This window comes from Dermacentor andersoni, chromosome 10, assembly GCF_023375885.2.
Source record: "Dermacentor andersoni chromosome 10, qqDerAnde1_hic_scaffold, whole genome shotgun sequence".
NCBI classification, from domain to species: Eukaryota; Metazoa; Arthropoda; class Arachnida; order Ixodida; family Ixodidae; genus Dermacentor; species Dermacentor andersoni.
Genome location: NC_092823.1, coordinates 42,402,148 through 42,420,252, shown reverse-complemented (window position 1 = coordinate 42,420,252; position 18,105 = coordinate 42,402,148). Strand labels below are relative to the sequence as shown.

Below are 18,105 nucleotides of genomic sequence, written 5' to 3'. Positions count from 1 at the left end.
CCGCAGCCACGTACAGTGCACATTCTTGTCATCGTTCTACGAACACACGTATGCAACACAAGAACGCTTATGGTCTCACAAATCCTTCCTGGATGGCTCTGCCGTCACTGTTGCTCCATGTTTCTCGCATCTACGTCATCGATGTTCCGGTATTCCGCAAAGGGTAATACCTACACGGACAGGCTGGACATGTCTATTAAGAAGCACTGACCCGCATTATTGTGCGAAGAAGGGTGTTTCAGGCCACCCGCAGAGACGAAACGTAGGGGCAGAAGTTGTTGGACGCAATCGCGATTCTTGCATTTTGTTTATTACACCTTCGTAATCTGTTGCTAAGTTTTATTATGATAGCCTTTGTGGTACATGCATCACCCAAGAACTCGTGGCTACGCGAACAAAATAGATCGGCTTAAGAGGTATAGCCAACAAACGCGGTCGACAGAAATCGGAGCAGACTCAACTCCAGTTGATATATACGTAATAAGAAGCATGCTTGGTTTGGTAAAGAATGGTTGTTATAAATCGCATAAGCGACCATATAGAGCCAACAGACAATGTAATTAGTTGTGGTTGATATTGAATTACAGAATATATAGAAGAAAAGAGAAATGAAAATGGATAAAAAGATAACTTGCCGCCGGTGGGGACCGACCCCACTACATTCGCATTACTTGTGCGATGCACTACCAGTCCTGTAACAGCGATAGCCATGAATCCGTCCACTAACTTGGATACTTATGTGTACTATATCTAGCCCAGGCAGCGTTAGCCAGCATCACTCGTGGCCATGGCGGGTGGATGTGGAACACCACTTTTTTTTGGCCGATGGTGTCATGCAACACCTGAACTTAGGAGACAGGCACATGGCTAATGCACCCTCATTTCATTTCATTTCATTTTATTACCTTAAAGACCCCTTGATAGGGGTATTGCATAAGGGGTGGGAATACATTATGTAATGCTATTCTAATGCATTATGTAATGCCCTCGCATGCTACCTAATGGCGTCAAAGCTGCCAAATTTGGGACCCTCACTATGAATGAATGAGATGAAAGAAGACAAACAGGATCTTTTTTTTTATATAGTAACACTTAGTGTTGAGTGGTATCTAGTGCAGAGTGACAAAGTAGGCATCGCCTACTAAGGGACTATTATTCCTGGACAAACAGCTTCGGGAACCTTACGAGTCTGTACAATAAAGTTTTTCCCTCTCTCGCCTGCGGACACATCTGGCAAGGGAATTCACCCAGAGGTGGCCAGGTCTGTCTCTGCCAGATATCGGTGTACGAGACTGGGTGGTTGGGGAAGGCGATGTCAAGGTGGGTGCCCACTTCGCACAGCTTTCCCTGCTTTCACACACACCGCAGTTCTCCGTGCGCCGTGACCACGGCTTCGGAAAACGCAGGCCGCGAGATAATGTGTATTCGCATATATTCGGGCTCTCAAGGTGTTGTCCGCTCCTCTGGTTCGTACCGCTCTCGTAGCCGCACGGTTAGACGTATAATCGCACCAAAAGACGAGTGCTCCAGAAGAGCGGAGTCAAAGTCACCCTGCACTGTATACCCGACCAAGCCGACATCCAGGGCGATCAAAAGGCTCATGCGGCTGCGCTTGAGGTTATAGAGTCTATCCCCGCATAAGGCTTTGATCCTGCTTCTAATCATCTGATAGCATCCTCCGCTGATGGTCCGGACAATGAGTGCAACCCCGAAGAAGCCAAACTTCTAGCCAAGGTGCACTTGAAAGTGGTCCTGCGTGCCCTCCTACCGGTGAACAAGGATCCTATTCGGCGTGGTAACTGGCGTTTGGAAACAACACTTCTAAGGAGAGTGCACTCCCACGCCGCCCTCACGCCCGCACACTTGGCGCTGTTCTCCGCACCTGCACACCACCGTGCGGGTGCATCTATTAACGTCTCCTGATGTAGTTTGTGCATTGTCCGTGTCTCATTGTATTCTATATTCTATATGAAATTACGTATAATTTCTCTAAGCAATCGACTGATTCAAATTACAGTACAATGCTATCCCTTTTTCATTAGGTTGCCCCGCAAGGAGTTCTTTCTAACTTTGGGACACCATATTGTGCTATATATTTGGCGTTTGCTACAAGTATAACATTACTGGAATAAAATTGAAAAAAGACTATTTTAAAAAATCTAATAAACAAGCAACTGTAGAAGTAAAGAGAGAGAGAGAGAGGAAAGGCAGGGAGGTTAACCAGAGGCGAGTTTCCGGTTTGCTACCCTGCACTGGGGTGGGAGATATAGGGGTTGTAAAAACGACAAAAAGCGAGAGGAGAAAGGAAAAAAAGGAACAAGAAAAAAGAAGAGAAAAGAAAAGAAGGAAAAAAAGACAACAGGTAACAGAAAAGGCGATCGAATCACAGGCGTTCACACAGGCCGGTCGGTCTCAAGGAGCGCAGTAGCGCTTGCACGGCCTCCTGATGCGACGTTAAGTCGCGTCGCTGTTGTAAAATAGAATAGTTACAGAAAAGCATCGCTCGGCCGCTTTCACAGCAAACTGTCCGGAAAGATAATGATCCCAAGAGCCCCACTGTTTCGGCATTCACCGGTTTCACAGGCCCGTTACTTTCCCCACGTCAGGAATGATGGAAAGGCCGCCCAAGAACGGAGTACCGTGCATTTTCCACGCAAAACGACATCGACCCCGAAGAAAGAACTTTGTTCTGAAAGCTCGAGGGCATCGGGGCGCTCATCGGTCACATCGACCATGCTCTGCGGCCCTCGCAGTGTCTCGCATCTTCCGACGGCGTAGCCGCCAATCCGTAAAAACAATAAGCCAATCGATCAGTTACTGGGACAGCCCGCGCCTTCGCCCATTTTCCCATCGAAAGTGTGGCACGCCGCTCATCCTGCCAGAATCGCGAAGTCCGAGGCATGGTATGCAGCCCTGGATCTCTTTCATGACAAGGACGGGAGCGATATAACAATAACTCACACGATGGTTACGAGTGTGTAACGTGAATGTTTAAGTGTTAGGCTGTGGGTGCAGGTTAGGCGTTTTAGTTTTCGATTTCGAGCTCCCCAAATATCTAGTGGGTCTGAAAGTCCTGCTTCCTTCGTGACATTTTAGTGTAACGGACGTATTATAGTCTTCATGTTTAAACTACTACACTCTTCTGCGACGCTTGAGAAGTGCTTGCCGGCTTTCTGAGCATACACTCGCCTAGCCGAAGGTGGTATTACGATGACAATGCGATGAAGATTGTTAAATTATGACCATGGCCCAACGACGACGAAATGAGGACAGTGGGATGGCAACGAGTGTGTGAAGACGATGGCGCAACTATGACGGCGTGATGATAATCAGATGACGAAGCTGGAATGACAACGATAGAATGACCACGACAGCATCATGACGATGTTAGGACAAGAAATGCACGAGGACGACCGTATGAAGACGACGCGGTGGCGACGATGGCATGACAACAGCGTCATAATCACTATTGAATGACAGTGTGATTAAGGTGGAATGAAGAAGAGGAAATGGCGTCGGTGAAACGACGAAGGCGGTATGACGACGACAGCTTGATTACAATGGGATGACGCCTAATGTAGGACGAGGATGACGCGGCGACGACTGCTCGACGATGACTGTATGATGACGTTATGGCGAGAGTCGAACGATAAAGCTGGAATGCCAACGATAGAACGACTACGACGGCATCGCGGCGGCTATATCACGACGTCGCATTTACGATTTTGAAATGATGACGATGCTATAACGAAGACATCATGACTGTATCACGACGTCGCATTGACGATATTGGGATGATGACGCTGTATAACGACGACATCATGACGACGACGGCATGAGGTCGATTGGATGGCGACAAGAGTAGAACGACGGTGGCATGACAACTGCTACATGATGACGAAATTGGGATGACGATGATGCAACGAGTTCGACGGCATCGGGACGACGGTATGACAACAAATAAATGACGACGACTGTACGACGACTAAGCAATCAAGGCAATGGCCTGATAACGGTGTCACAATCACGATGGAATGACGACGGTGGGGGCAATCGGTGGGTTGTGCTGCCCGTGGTGATGCTCGGAAGGCAGCACTATTTGGTGGTGTTACAGGTAACCGAGCTTTGTGTCACGTCAGCGAACACTCCTTTACCATTAGTGGAAACACACGGAGCATCGCGTGCGTGTCCACCCATGAAAACACCTTATATGGCGCCTCCCTCGTCTCTCTCACACACCTCTCTCGCAGCAGACGGCGCCAACGGCGCGGAACTGAGCAACGAACTAAGAAAAGTTAGCGCTTTAAAATTGTTGCCGTGACGCCAAGCAGAGGTCTCGCGTAAATTGGGCCGCAAAGCAGCTTCGGTGCTTGCGCAGTAGACGTAAAGTATGTTATCAGTATAACGAACACCACTGAGGCTTTGTTCACGCACATGTTCCTGCAATAGGAGAAGTCAGGACATCACTGTCTAGCTGCTTCTTGCTATGCAGTTCTCGAGGCGTAGATCGGTCAGTCGCTGGTCTGCTTAGAAATTCTGAAACTAACAGCACTTACGAGATATTCGTCCTCAAAATGTGCAAAATCTGCATTGCGCTTTCATGCATTAGCTATGCTGCGGAAATGATACAGGAAGGCTTTTTGGAATCTGTTGGTGGAACGCCAACGTTTTTCTAAGCGCGTTTTAGGATCGGATATCTTGCAAGTAGTCACAATCTCGGTATTACTGGTAAGCAGACGTGATTTTACTTCTGCTCGTCTTCAATTTTGTGATTGGAACATCTATCCTAAGGGAGTAAACGAAATGTCAATTACAATTTTTTTTCGTTCGCTGCCTAGATATTATGACTTGTCGTGCAAGTTCGCCTCATTAGCAAATCTACCTGTACATGTCCACTGCCCCTATGCTCCATGCCATTATTAAGATCTGTTCGGGCAAGCACTCACGCACGCACGCACGCACGAACGCACACACGATATTCCTATGCTTAATAAAGACTTCGTGACAGTGCCTTTGGAGACAGAATAAAGTAGAAGGAAAGGTAAGGAGATAAGAAGATTGCGCAGTGCAAAAACAAGAAATTCAGTTTAAATAAAAATTAGAAAATTGCAGCTGGCATAATCGTATGGCATATTGGAAACGATGTGTTGCTTGAATGAAGGCAAGTCGAGTTTCTAAATCACTTAGAGCCACCAGTCGCGCGCACCAGGTAAATGAACTTTGCGACTATGATATTCTGTCGTAAATAGTGATTATTGCTATTATTATTTTCGTCGCTGTTGTTTGTGTTGTTGTTAGAACTTCACTCGTATTTGTAATAAAGCATTCGCCGCAAAGGCAAAAGAATAAGTGCCGCTGTATATGCATCATATGCTAAGAGTGTAGAGTCCGTGCCCTTGACCTACAGTCAAGTTCATAGTGTGTCAAATATTCGCCAGGGGAGTAAACGGCACAAAATAAATAAAATGTTAGAAATGAAGCGGCGTTTAGGCGAACGGTTTGCCTGCTATCAAAAAAAAGGTGAGTATTTCGCGTCCAAGATGCGACTCGGGAGGTGCAAGACAGTGCCCTGAAAACCATCGTTCAAGAAGAACTTGAGGTTTCCTTAACTCTGTTTTACGCAACATCGTATGGCTTGTTAAGGTTTGATTTAGCGGGATTTCGTCAGAACCCTTAATAAACGTTCGTTTGACCTTGCGCCTCGAGACCTACATTTTAGGGCCGTATGTTGCATCGTGAAATCTGAATGCACTGCACTATGGAAAAATAAGTAGGGAAAACAAAAACAAAAAAAAAACGCGTCAAGTTGTTTAGAAACGTGTTTACTCCGTCAGCAGAACACGCCTTGAATGCATACCACGCCGTCAGCTTCTCTCCTTCTCCGCAGCTAAGCTGTTTATCTGTTGAGACGCTCTGCACGCGATTCGAAAATGTAAGTCTAGCGCCAAAGAAAGTGTGGCCAACGAGATTGGCGGCTCCTGAATCGAAACGCAGCCGTCGCGTGCCGCTCTAACGCAGGCGCAATTTCTTTCTTTTCTTTTGGTTGGAATTGACGCTCACTGTGAAAGACGTCAACAGATGGCAGCACCAATGTGATCCCTTCATATCACGTGCGGGAAACACCGGAAAACGCACGCTCGCGGACTCTGGTGGCAGAGAGGGTGGCAAAAAAAAAAAAGCGGGAAAAAAAAAGAAGACTAAAATAATGTCAGTCGGGTAGGAAGGGACGTGTCGTTTGCTAACTTGCTTTTTTTAACACTGCCAGTTCTGTAGCGCAGGCGCTGAACGAATGTTGCGCCACGCCAAAGATATGAATGAAAAAACAATAAACGAACCATTCAGTCGCGCCAAAGAACATTTTGCTAGCGAGTTCGGATTGGGAGTGACGTTAGTGCACGTGGTCCATTAAAAGCGCGACGCTCCTTTTCCGAGTCGGAACGAGCGGCTGCGACTTTTAATGGCATCTCGACGGGCACCGCTCCTACCTCACCGCGCGTCTACGTTTCCCACTCGTCGTCTGCTTTCATTTCTGTCTTGTCGTCTGCTCCTCTCGTCGTTTCCATCTTGTCCGTTCCTCCCGTGCTCTTATTTTCGTCTCGAACGCGAATCGCCGGGCTGTGTGGTAGTTCCCGGCTCCACATTCTACCCTCGTCTTCTGCATCCTTCCCTTTGCCTTTGCCGGCTTCACCCGTGCAGCGTGAACTTGTTGCGTCGCCGGCTGTGCCGAAAGAGATGGTCTTGGCTCGGCTCCGGATTGCGCGCCGGCTTCGACTTGTTCTCTCATTTGCTTCTCTCCTTCTCTTTATCCTTTCTTTCGTTGTCTTTCACCCTCGCACCGGCGTTTCGGAAGTACTACAAAAAGGATGCGAGTGGCGTGCGGCGGCGTGAGAAAGGGTGTTGTGTTCCGCTGGCGCAGCAGCAACGGCGACGGCCGTGAAGAGATCAAAAGAAGCGGAAAAAAAAGAGAACGAACGAAAGTCTCGCAATCTACCACTCCCGTCGTGGCTCGCTGAGGCGCCGCGCGCTTTCTCTGGCTCGCCGAGACCCTCTCCATACGACGCGCGTTCGCCACCGAGCCGGCAGCGACGAGGGTGCTAGGAGAGAGCGCGGGGGAGTTTTTCGGCGGAGTATTCCAGCAGAAAGTCGTCTGCTCGGTCTGCATACTCCCTGCCTCGACGTCGTCTTCTTCACCACGTTGTCGTCGAAGTACGCTGCGCTCCATTTGACGGATTAACGGATTGGGGGACGTGCCGTGGATTTCGTTGCACAGATCGGCCGGTGTGTCATCTTTTTGTAGGTGTTGTTGCTCTTCTTCTTCCCTATTTTGCATCGACGGGTCGACCGGTAGTGTCGTGATAACGGTGTGCTTCTCGATCAGCGCTGGAGACTGCGCTTCCACTGAAGTCGGCAGATCGACAGTTATCAAGCGACGTTTCACGCCAGAGACGGCTTCACTCAGGTCAGCGTAAGTATTCTTGTTTACGTAATTTGATTCAAATATTCAATCTCTAATTAGCATATTCTGTGCTTACTGATGAGCCCTCGCTAGAAAATGGAATTTATCGGCATATTGAAATTGTGGATATATGTGACCGATGTGCGTATATGTGCAGGCTCAAATTAAGGTGACAACGGTTAAATGTACTTATTACGCTACCAAGTGCAAATGTGCATCGTCCAAGCACACGCTATGACATGGGCCTGTGTACCTTTCAGTGCTTCTAACTCGACAGAAGATATAACTGTGTTCACGCTATGAAGTTGTGCATGACATTCTGCTGCATCTGCACCTACACAAAAGGTCTCTTGTGACCCGGGCCATCAACTGGCCGCTTTAGAGCTACCGTTTCAATTCACTTTCCCAAACATTAAACCACTTTTGTCGATGATTATCTCCGTTGCTGCTTCATATTGGAAAGCATGCAAGACTCGTGTCAGCACCGACGCGAAAAGTGAATGCATGAAAAATGTCACACACCAATAGGCGTTACGTTTCCTATACAACACGTGTCGTCTAGCGTTCTATCATGCAAAGAGCCCTTGCTTGATGTACGCACGCGGCCATGTGATTTTGCATGTATTGTATCTCAGCTGCATTCCGGCAAAAGCACTTCAGGTTCGACATCGATCCGCTATTCTTGACAAGCTTCGTGTGTGTCAACACAAGAGGCGCTGGTGTGCTCACCTCGGATACTCATCTAGCTGCGTATAGCAGGAGTTGAAGCATTGAAATTTCCGCCCATTTAGTCGCAGTTCATTGAGGAATAGTTCTCAGTGTTCGCACACACGTGTGCACCGCGAATCTCGGAGGCCACGCGTAGACTTCGTGGGCGCGCCACTGGATGGCGCAACGTGTCCAGAGGAAGCCCAGCGCGAGAGAGTGGCCTGGCTGTAGCACACTCCTTACACTGGCATGGGCGGCGCATTTCCGCGGTGGCAGTACGGTGTACCGCTGCAATCCGTCACGGCTAGTCGCGTTGTCGACATTCCTCGTGAAATAGATTCTGTTGATCTTTTTTTTGTCTGAGGAATCATTTTAACTGTCTCTTATCCTAGTGCTTACAATATCAGTCGCGTTTATTCCAAAGGTTGCCAAGCAGACTTTTTTTCGTGCAGGTAGACCAATATGGTTGCTCAAGAGCTGACGTGCATAAGCCCTAGGATATAGGGGAATTGTAATTAAGCGATATCTGGCGAGGTTGAGAAATACAGGCATTTGCACGCACCATTATAGTTACATTTCTGATTTTTTGAAAGCAAAGTTTTCTTTGCCTACTTTCAGTTTTGGCGTGGCTTCCAGTAAGGTTTGTCGCTATCTCGGCGACTGTTGTGGGTATATATTCAAAGGTTGCATGCAGGTACCTCCTCATGCTGAACAAGTATGCACACATCTGTTCTGTGAAAAAAAAATAATAACTGTCTGCGTAAAACCTGAGCATACATTGTCGACTCACAGGCACTTCTAAAGCACACCGATATACTCGTATTATTTAATTAATTACATTTAACGGATTCTTTGATTTAGCCACTCATTATGAAGAACTGGCTGGGTGCCAGTTCTTGGACAATCCTCCAGAATGGGCGTGTCCCACTACGATTCCTACACAAATGCTTGTATGCTGACAAAGTATGCTTAACTCTTTTCTGCGCAATCCTGCAGAATGGGCATGTTCTACTGTGATACAAGAGGTATGGAAACCCTAAATGTTGCTTGACACTGCGTCGTACTTTTCTGTGCATACACCTGTCATCACCGTTATTCTCTGAACAAGCCTGATACGTTGCCTTCGTCCTTGTGACATCGTTGCCTATACGTCTTAAAGTGTGCGTCTACTTGCTTTGGAGTTTGCTTCTCGGCATAGCCTGTGAACGATTCAGTACATCAACATAAAAATCGCATGAAAATGAATTTGTGGCTTTGTGAATGATAAACATATTAATATTCCATGACATTACATGTTGAATAGGATGAAATCGAACGAAATTGTGTCCCTTAATTGAGCTTCGTTTCACATAGATTCGACCATGTGCGTCGGATCTGCAGTGTTTTTTACACTTTTCCTCATTTATTGCCGAAGCGGCAAGAGCATTTGCGTTGAACCGAGTGTTATAGCCATATTGCATCGCCGCCATCTGCGGTTTTTACTTGTGCAGCTGCGATGCATGTGCAATGACTGCAAGTTTCCTGCGAAAGATAAAAAAAAGAAACTAGAAAATAACAACTGTGAACGTGAAAATTTAGACGGCATGTGGCACACGCCAGAACAAGTTGACGAGCGCATTTCCGGCCCAAGCAGACACAGCAGGGGGTGTCGCTACGTAAAAAAAAAGTATTCCGAATGAAGCTGCAGACCCTTCTTGGCGCTCGCGTTGCAACACTGTATGCGTAGAGCGCTGCTAGCTTTCTTCTTTATTGAAAAGTGGCTTAATACCAACGCTACATAATTTGATATTGCCGAGGGGCTACATCGAAACTCTATTTTCACTCAATGGACGGACAGGGGTTGATTTCTGTGGGGAAAGATCTGGCCGAACTTGAGCGCTTTTAATTTCGCGCCCGTCGTCTGTGTTACGTCAGGAATTTCAGCCGGTTTCCTCGTGTTCTGGCGCCGTGGAAGTGGTCGAAACTTGCTAGGTTGAATGATCCCTTCCCTCAGAAAACAATTATAGGTTTCATTTTAGCGACATGCACTGTTAACACGACTAGATGATGTGGAAGTCCGTGATGTCGGGGCCAGATCGAGCAGAAACCTCCCGGTAGTGTCACCACGAATCATTCGTTAAACGGCCTTTGCACTTCTGTGGTGCCTCCTGTCGCAGCAAGAGTGGTCTGTCTGGCAATACAGACGCCTGATGTACTAAAGCACCTCATATTCATCTACACATTTGTCCCTTTAACTTTAGCATGACGCAGAACGGTGTCGAGTTTGGTGGCATTATAGCGCCATGTCCGTCGTCCTTCAAGCGAAGCTTACTTCGGGTAGCGGAGGTTGTAAAGCTTTAATACGTTAGTTTTCTACCTGTCCCAGGTCGGGTACATACCTGGTAACATGTAGCATAAATTCGGAATTCTCACTCTTGTACGAATATTTTATCAAGTAGTGTACAAAAATGGAAACTCGATACTCGATCCGTTCTTTTAGAATCTCGCATCATCTATAATGTGAATAAAATCGCAGTATATTACGACAACTGGAATAGAATGTGTAGCCTCCATGAAACTTCACGAACCCACTTGAAGTGATGAATGTGCTCGCATTGCTCGCGTGGTCATTTGAATGAGTACGTGTTAAGACTGCCCTCTTTTTTAACACTGTATTTGTTAGCACTAGCCGATATCCGCTATGTGAGGTCGCTGTACGCGTGTCATGAAACTTTACTTCGGTCTTCTTTCATTATATATATATATATATATATATATATATATATATATATATATATATATATATATATATATTTCGAGCCAGATCAGCCGCTTACAATCATTTTAAATCAATGGAAGTGTATTGCTGCGGTAACCTAACTACCAGTGCTCGTCACGAAGTCAAATCACCGATAAGAATCGTTGTTCTTGAGAGGGTGCTTGAGATTATAGGAAAAACTGAGGTGCAGCGTTTTACTACCGCGGTATCCATGAGGGAGGGCAAAAAGTTCACATACACTTTGCTCAGGGATAATGCTTTATTGGCTCTTGACCCATATGTGGGAAATACATGATGTTCAATGAGACGTTTCCTCGTTTCCAGATAAAATCTGATGTACTATCTTCAGTGCACCAACACATTACCGTTTGTTTTATAAGTTGTCCTTGGAGAGGAAGAAAAAAAGAAGTCAAAAAGTTGTAATTATCAATGCGCAAAGTGTTCTGTGTACTTACTTTATTTTTTTCTCCCTGGTGCTGAAATATATGCCACAGAAAGTTCATCTAAGAATCATGGGCCGAACTCACATATGGCTTTTCTACGTTCGAATTGATCTTTGCCATTGGCCATCATCAGGGTGGACTAGAATCGGCTATTACGGATAATTCTAGCGAAAGAGGGTTTTGTGAATGCGGGTACATTCGATTTTATAAACTGCAAGGACAGCACTATTTCTTTTACCTGAAAACTCAATAGAACGGCCGCTTTTTGGACAATTACATGCTTCTCATTAAGTCCGCAGCTTTTGCCGTGTAGCTGACGGCGCATATTTCTTTCAAGCAAGCAACACTGATGCTATTTTGCAACAGCAAAGTGCCGTAAGACATGGCCTAATTCCGCCACACACTTATGCGAAGTTACAACAGCAACAATGAGAACAAAAAAAAAAGAGCGGCCTTGACGTTAGACAGCTTCTAATGTCGATCGATTACTTCACCGAAGAGACCAGTGGCTTCCCCACTCTTCCCTAAACCCATCTCTTCCCTGCTGAGGCTTTTGTTTTGTACATCTCGGGTTGGGGATTCGCGTCTCTATGTAGTGTCCTTGCGAACGCCTTTATCTGGCGAGCGAGAAACGTCTATCTGGATTTTTTTGTTTTTTTTTTTAAACCGGTAGGCAATTAACGAGAGCCTCTTTATGGAAGCCTCGCACCCAACTTTCTGGATTCGTTGTTTTCTTGTGATTATTCTCCTCGGTGTAACGCGGCCAAACGCGCCAGGACGGAGTCGTAAATGCCCGGAATGCTTTATGACCGACGAGGCACAAAAGCCAGAAAGAAAAAAGATAATAATAAAGACGTGATGTAAGCAGAGATTCTTGGCCGATGAAGGGAATATAAAGAGGGACTCTTCGACACCGTTCGTTGCAGACGTCGAAAGCACGCCGTGTCGTCTGGCGTAACGGCACGTACTTCTGCCACGTACAGGCCTGCGTCTGCTCGAGTGGAATGTCGGACTACTGTGCGCTGGTTCTACGAACTGCATTTCGCGAGTGCCGCGACGACAACAGGAGCAATGGTGCTCGAATGACCAGCGCTGCGCCGGCACGAATTCAGTTGAAATGGGAGAAGGCCGTTCGCACTTAAATTACGAGTCGCGTGTGCGCCCTTGGAAGCACGGCTTCACGCAGTGCTGAAGGAGTGGTAGGCAATACTGCCTCGCTTAAAGGCAGCGTCTTAATTGCGGTTGCGTGAGCACCAGACGATAGCCGATGTCCTGTACATCACCTCACCAATACACACAAGCATGGCCTTCGAGGTTCAGTTTTGTGATTTGGATTTCACCTACTGACAGATGACATCATAAAGTTTCTCACTACAACACCTAGAAGGAAATCTGGCGCCACCGTCAATGGGAGTTTCTTAAGGGGCGCTGTGCCCTCATGGGAATGACGGTATATGTGTCTGTGAGGCTTTTGTTGGCTGGCGTTGTAAGAGGCTTCGTCTGAAACGTGGATAACACTTTCTTACAGTAAAATCTTCATAAAATATGTCCATTCACGCATATTATATCTTCCAGTGAAGTTTACTCACCTACAATGCATAACCAAGCGCTGAAAAGCAAGAACAGACGACAAACTGTTCCAAAGCGAGCACAAATCTTGTCGTGTGTCCTCCAACTTTAGCGGCCCGCTGATACGTCTTACGTTTCATATAATTGTACAGTCAATAACAAATTCTCATAGTTAAACAAAATATGTTATTTTGTAATGATAAAGCTAAAACAGCTTCTTGCGTGCTGTTTTAGTAGAAAATTAATCATTGTGAGAGACGGAACGGTGCTTGCCTGGCTCTCCGAGAACGATGCCAATGCGAAGTCACAATATACCGGCATTCCCGTGCATACCACAGCGCAGCAGCGCCAGATTTCCCTCTAGGTAATATAGTGAGAAACTCTATGGATAACATCATGCATCGCTTGTAGATGAACAAATATCAGGCGGAAGAAATGAACGAACGACACGGTCATTCCATGACTCGTTTGGTAAATTGTTTGCTGATTATTCTCTTGCCGGAGCGTGTCAAAAGGAACGTGAAGACCACTTTGTATGCTCTGTTTGTATTTATTATATCTTTATTGTGGTGAATTTTCTCTCTATAGATTTAGGCGTGCGTCTAAGAGCCGCAGGCGGACGAAATCCAAGGCCCTCGAATACGGGCGTCTCTGACCGCGGCTTGACTGCTTTGGTGCGCTAAGCTTACTCAAGCAATTGATCACTCGCTCGCTCACTCACTCAATCAATCAATCAACCAATCAATCAATCAATCAATCAATCAATCAATCAATCAATCAATCAATCAATCAATCGATCAATCAATATGATTAATGATATTGACTGTTAGGGAACGCCAACACTCCGAAACAGCCTGACGCTGGTAGGAAATAATTCTTTACCTGACTTTGTCACAACTATACAGATCTTGGGCTCGCACCACTCGTTCGAACGATAGTACTAAGGCAGAACGTAATACTTTATTCATTTCAGTGATCCGGCTTAGGGACTGTCCAGCGCTTTCATTCGGTAATCGGATTAGCAGTCGACTTCGCAAAGTAGAGCTCGAAGTTGTGTTTCAAAGAACTCGCAGTTAAGCGTAAGCGCAGCGTCGGCGTCTGAATTTTATATTCGACGCACATTTTGCTAGCACTGGCACGACATTCCACTGCGAGAAAGTTAACAAGAAAGGCGCGAAGAGAATATATTGGAAGAAATGAGAAAAAAGTGCAGTCGCGATTACAAGAAACAAACACATAGTCGCTATTATATCGCCTTTTCGGCGCTTGAATAACGAGCTACATTTTTGTCTGCCATTTCCTTTACTGCCGCGGCCGCGACAGGAAGTCGCGATCGCTTCATCTCCGTTCGCGACAATGTGCTATCCCTCCGGGACGTTATTATACCTAAGCCTACACCCCATCGCTGCCAAGCCCTCACAATTATGTCGCCCCCCCCCCCCCCCCTTGTCAAAACAGTCGGGCCGTAATGTAGTCGGCTAGGAAATTCATAACCTGACGTCTCTTTACCGTTTCAAGCTTCATTTTTTTAATTGTTCTTTTCATTCTCGCGCCGCGCACATCACGAAATCAGAATGGCGCCGGAACAAAAGCGTAAAAAGACGGAAGTATTTCATTAAGTCGGCAGCCGCTTTTGTCGGTGCAATTAGGATCGCTCCTCGCAGACTAATCTAATTTATTCACGGGCTGAAAAGGCAGTGCAAAGGATTTTGTTTAAGCTTTTTTTGTCCTCACTCTGCAGCGCAGCTTTCAGGCGATGGTCTTCCCCAAAGATAACACATATTTTTTTTGGTGGGGGGGGGGGGGGGGGGGGAGGGGTGACTCTGCGGCTTCCTTACACAATTTGTCTTTGTGTTCTAAGGTTTCGAATTCTAAAACGCGATCAAGCGGTGAGTGCAGTCTGTTTTCTTTTTGCTGTTGTTGCTCTTCTTTTTTGCGAATGAATGGCAGAAGTTGACTGCACTATCAGTCTATTTTTAGTTGCACTCCTGTGGAAACGTTTCTTTTAGACAAAAGGCGGAGGGTGTGGGGAGACTAGAGTGCGAGTTAGCGTGCGTTACAATATATTGTGCGCCCGTTTCGGCGAAAGCGTCTCTTTTCGATGAAAGCCGGGAAGGGATTTAACTTTAGAGTTGTAAATTATGTTGCGTTCTTGAAAAATATATTAATTTTTAACATTATATTGTTTGCTGGCTTTGTGGGGCGTGAAGCAGGTAATGTTTTGCTTTTACTTGGGCAGGGGTCCTGGGCGTACGACTAGGCGTAGACAGACGCCGCATGACTTAGCCCTTGTTTTTTTTTTTTTTTTTTTTTTTTTGTCTGTGGCGAATTTTTCGTGGCCACGTACATGCAGTACATGTACACCAAAAATAGGATCGGTCGTTTCTGAAACCCCTCTACAACGCAACGAAACGCGCTTGGCCCCAAAGCGAATATAAAAATTTTGCATACTTCATTTAGGTTACCTAACTAACCTAACTTACCTAACTAACCGAACTTACCTATCTTACGTAACTAACCTAACGCCACATGACGGCAACCATATGTCGTTGGTTTCATTCAGCTGCGGCTAACCACTTTGTTAAAACCTTTGGCACAAGTTACGTGAAACACCCTGTATACAGCCTACACCTACTCTTGCCCCGCCACAACCAATTGCGAAGTTCAGCATGTAGTGAAACACACACCATCGAGTAGGCGTCACGGAACCAACTTTTCCCGGCTCCAATTTTATTGGAGCCGGGAACCGCGAGCGTTCTCGTGCGGTTCGAACATGGAAGCTCCTAAAACGGACGCATCTTTTGGGTCACTCCTTCGACAAGTCCTCTCGCGTTCTCCCCCGTAGCACTATGGGTCACTGCAGTCAACTGTCAACCGAGAATTTTTGCTTCCATAAGTGCAGGACGGGGAGATAACAGCCCTTCCACTTCCCTTGCGGTCAAATAAGGTTTCATTACGTCATATTTCATGTGGTCCCTAAACGACATCGCATTTGGAGATCATGCCACGCGATTCAATTGCAACCGGTATAGCCCGCACTTCGGTTACGTCTTCTGCCTGTCGAAGTTTGACGGGGTCTATGTCATATTGAATATGCCTATAATGGCATTCCTATTAACTCATGTTTCGTGTCCGTCTTCTCATTAAAAAGCCCGCAGCACTTGAGACTGCAGGCTCATTTACTGGATACCTAATTCGGTAGGCTTCTATACGTACATGTGCAATTTTTCAACACGCTCCACATGTCGAAATTCAAGTAACGCTGAGCACTCAAACAACGCGCTCCCGACAGGCCAAGCGTGCCATGTCTTCAAGCGATGAGCTGTCGTGGTCTCTTGTTACCAAAATAATTGCATACCTTTGCCGTTTCTCTGACGACCCGTTGCGCAAACCGCATATCGCGTAAAGATGGGGCAGTGCTCCCCCCGCGATGTCGTCAACACGACACGTGACCATCCGCACATCATTTGAGCGGATGCAAACCTCTGTTCGGAACCGAATTGCGGAAAGTTTTCTTCAAGCCCCCGAGAGGAAGAAGACATCTTATCGCGCTGACGAAGGTCTGACCTCACCCCTGCCGACGAACCCTATATATAATAACGCATTGTCAAACATTTTCTCAGCGACTTCGTTTCTTTCTTTCTTACTTTCTTTCTTCCTTACTTCCTTTCTTTCTTTCTTTCTTTCTTTCTTTCTTTCTTTGTTTCTTTTTTTCTTTTTCTTTTGTTCCTTTTCTGGAGCTTGTCTGTTCGGTTCAACGACCTTCTACGGTTCTACTATGGCGGCGCAACTTATTCTTCGCCCCGCCTATCCCTAAATCTCGCCACTCGCGCATAACCTGCCTGCGAGATGGTCCGTGTCACCTTCTTCGGCTGTGACACTGCGACTCCTTGAGCGCACACTCGAGCTCGCGGAGGTACGCCGCAGATAACGTCGGTTGTTCGCTGCTACCTCCCGTGCCCGTCCCCCTCGCCTCTCTTTTTATTCCCGCGTTGAGAGTGTCAACGACTGCACGGCTTGGCTTGATAGGGGGCTTATCCACTGCGCGCCGGGGTCTACAGTTCGCATATGCACGCTGGCGTGCGCAACTCTGCCACTCTAACACGTGACCCGAGATTAATCTCCCGACGCTTGCCTTCGGCCGCGCCGCTGGGCTCGTCACGTGATCGTAAAGCGCGAAGCCACGCCGCGCACTTTTCCCTAAGCGCCTAGTCGGAAGCTTCTGTGCGCCTCTTTCTTAGCATAGTACACCCCTTTCCAACGCATTTACCCTCTCCATGCCAGATCAAAATAAAGCGTCTCTCTCTCTCTCTATCTATCTATCTATCTTTCTCTCTCTCTTTTCCTACCCCAGTGCAAGGTGGAAAACCGGAAATTCTCACCTGGTTAACCACCCTGCCATTGCTCATCTATCTATCTATCTATCTATCTATCTATCTATCTATCTATCTATCTATCTATCTATCTATCTATCTATCTATCTATCTATCTATCTATCTATCTATCTATCTATCTATCTATCTATCTATATATCTATCTATCTATCTATCTATCTATCTATCTATCTATTTATCTATCTCTCTGCATAGCAATTTTTTCTGCCTCGATGCGTTTAATGACGATGGTGTTGTGATGGATGCTTTTTGCTAAACCAGTGCGTGTGAACCAGGGACACTAAAGAAACAGCACTAAATTAGGTTCAGTCAGTTAACTACATTATCGCACCACACCAGCGCATTATTTTATATCTTTAAATGCCCCTATTATTATACGTAAGGAGTATTAGGCAGGGAGGGGACTACAAAATTGGCTTGTGATGTCAGTCGGTCAAAGCGGTTATCGGTTACATTCTTCGGGAAACTTGATGGCCAGGCGATTCAAGGTATTTGGCGGGCCCTTCGGTCTGATGCAGCGCGATGACAAAAGGGCGAGGAGAATGCGACATTAGCGGCACGTGGGCGTGACACTTGAACTTCACGGCCAATGCGATGAGATATGCGTATCGGAGGCGAGGTGCTTAAGGTGGGCGGCTGATAGAGCTGTAAAAGAACTCGTGGAACAAAGATAGTGTGGCAATAAGACTGCTTAGAGAAAGGCTAGATAAAGTTGATTGTGCATTTAATTATGGCACACTCGGTGCGCTCTTATAATTAACTTTCTTTTAATGGGAA

At 46.4% G+C, this 18,105-nt stretch overlaps 1 protein-coding gene across 3 annotated transcripts in view; it reads left to right on the top strand.

Annotated features, from left to right (window-relative positions):
- Nucleotides 1-18,105, top strand: part of LOC126546272 (excitatory amino acid transporter-like) — a 256,126-nt gene that overhangs the window by 104,994 nt on the left and 133,027 nt on the right. The window contains exon 1 of one of the 3 annotated variants that reach the window (XM_050194424.3): nt 6,893-7,459. The exons of 1 other annotated variant lie outside the window; for it this stretch is intronic. The gene's annotated coding sequence lies outside the window, so the exon portion shown is untranslated. Of the gene's footprint in view, nt 1-6,892; nt 7,466-18,105 lie in introns of those variants that run through there. One more of the 3 variants, XM_055062201.2, reaches the window with a different exon arrangement.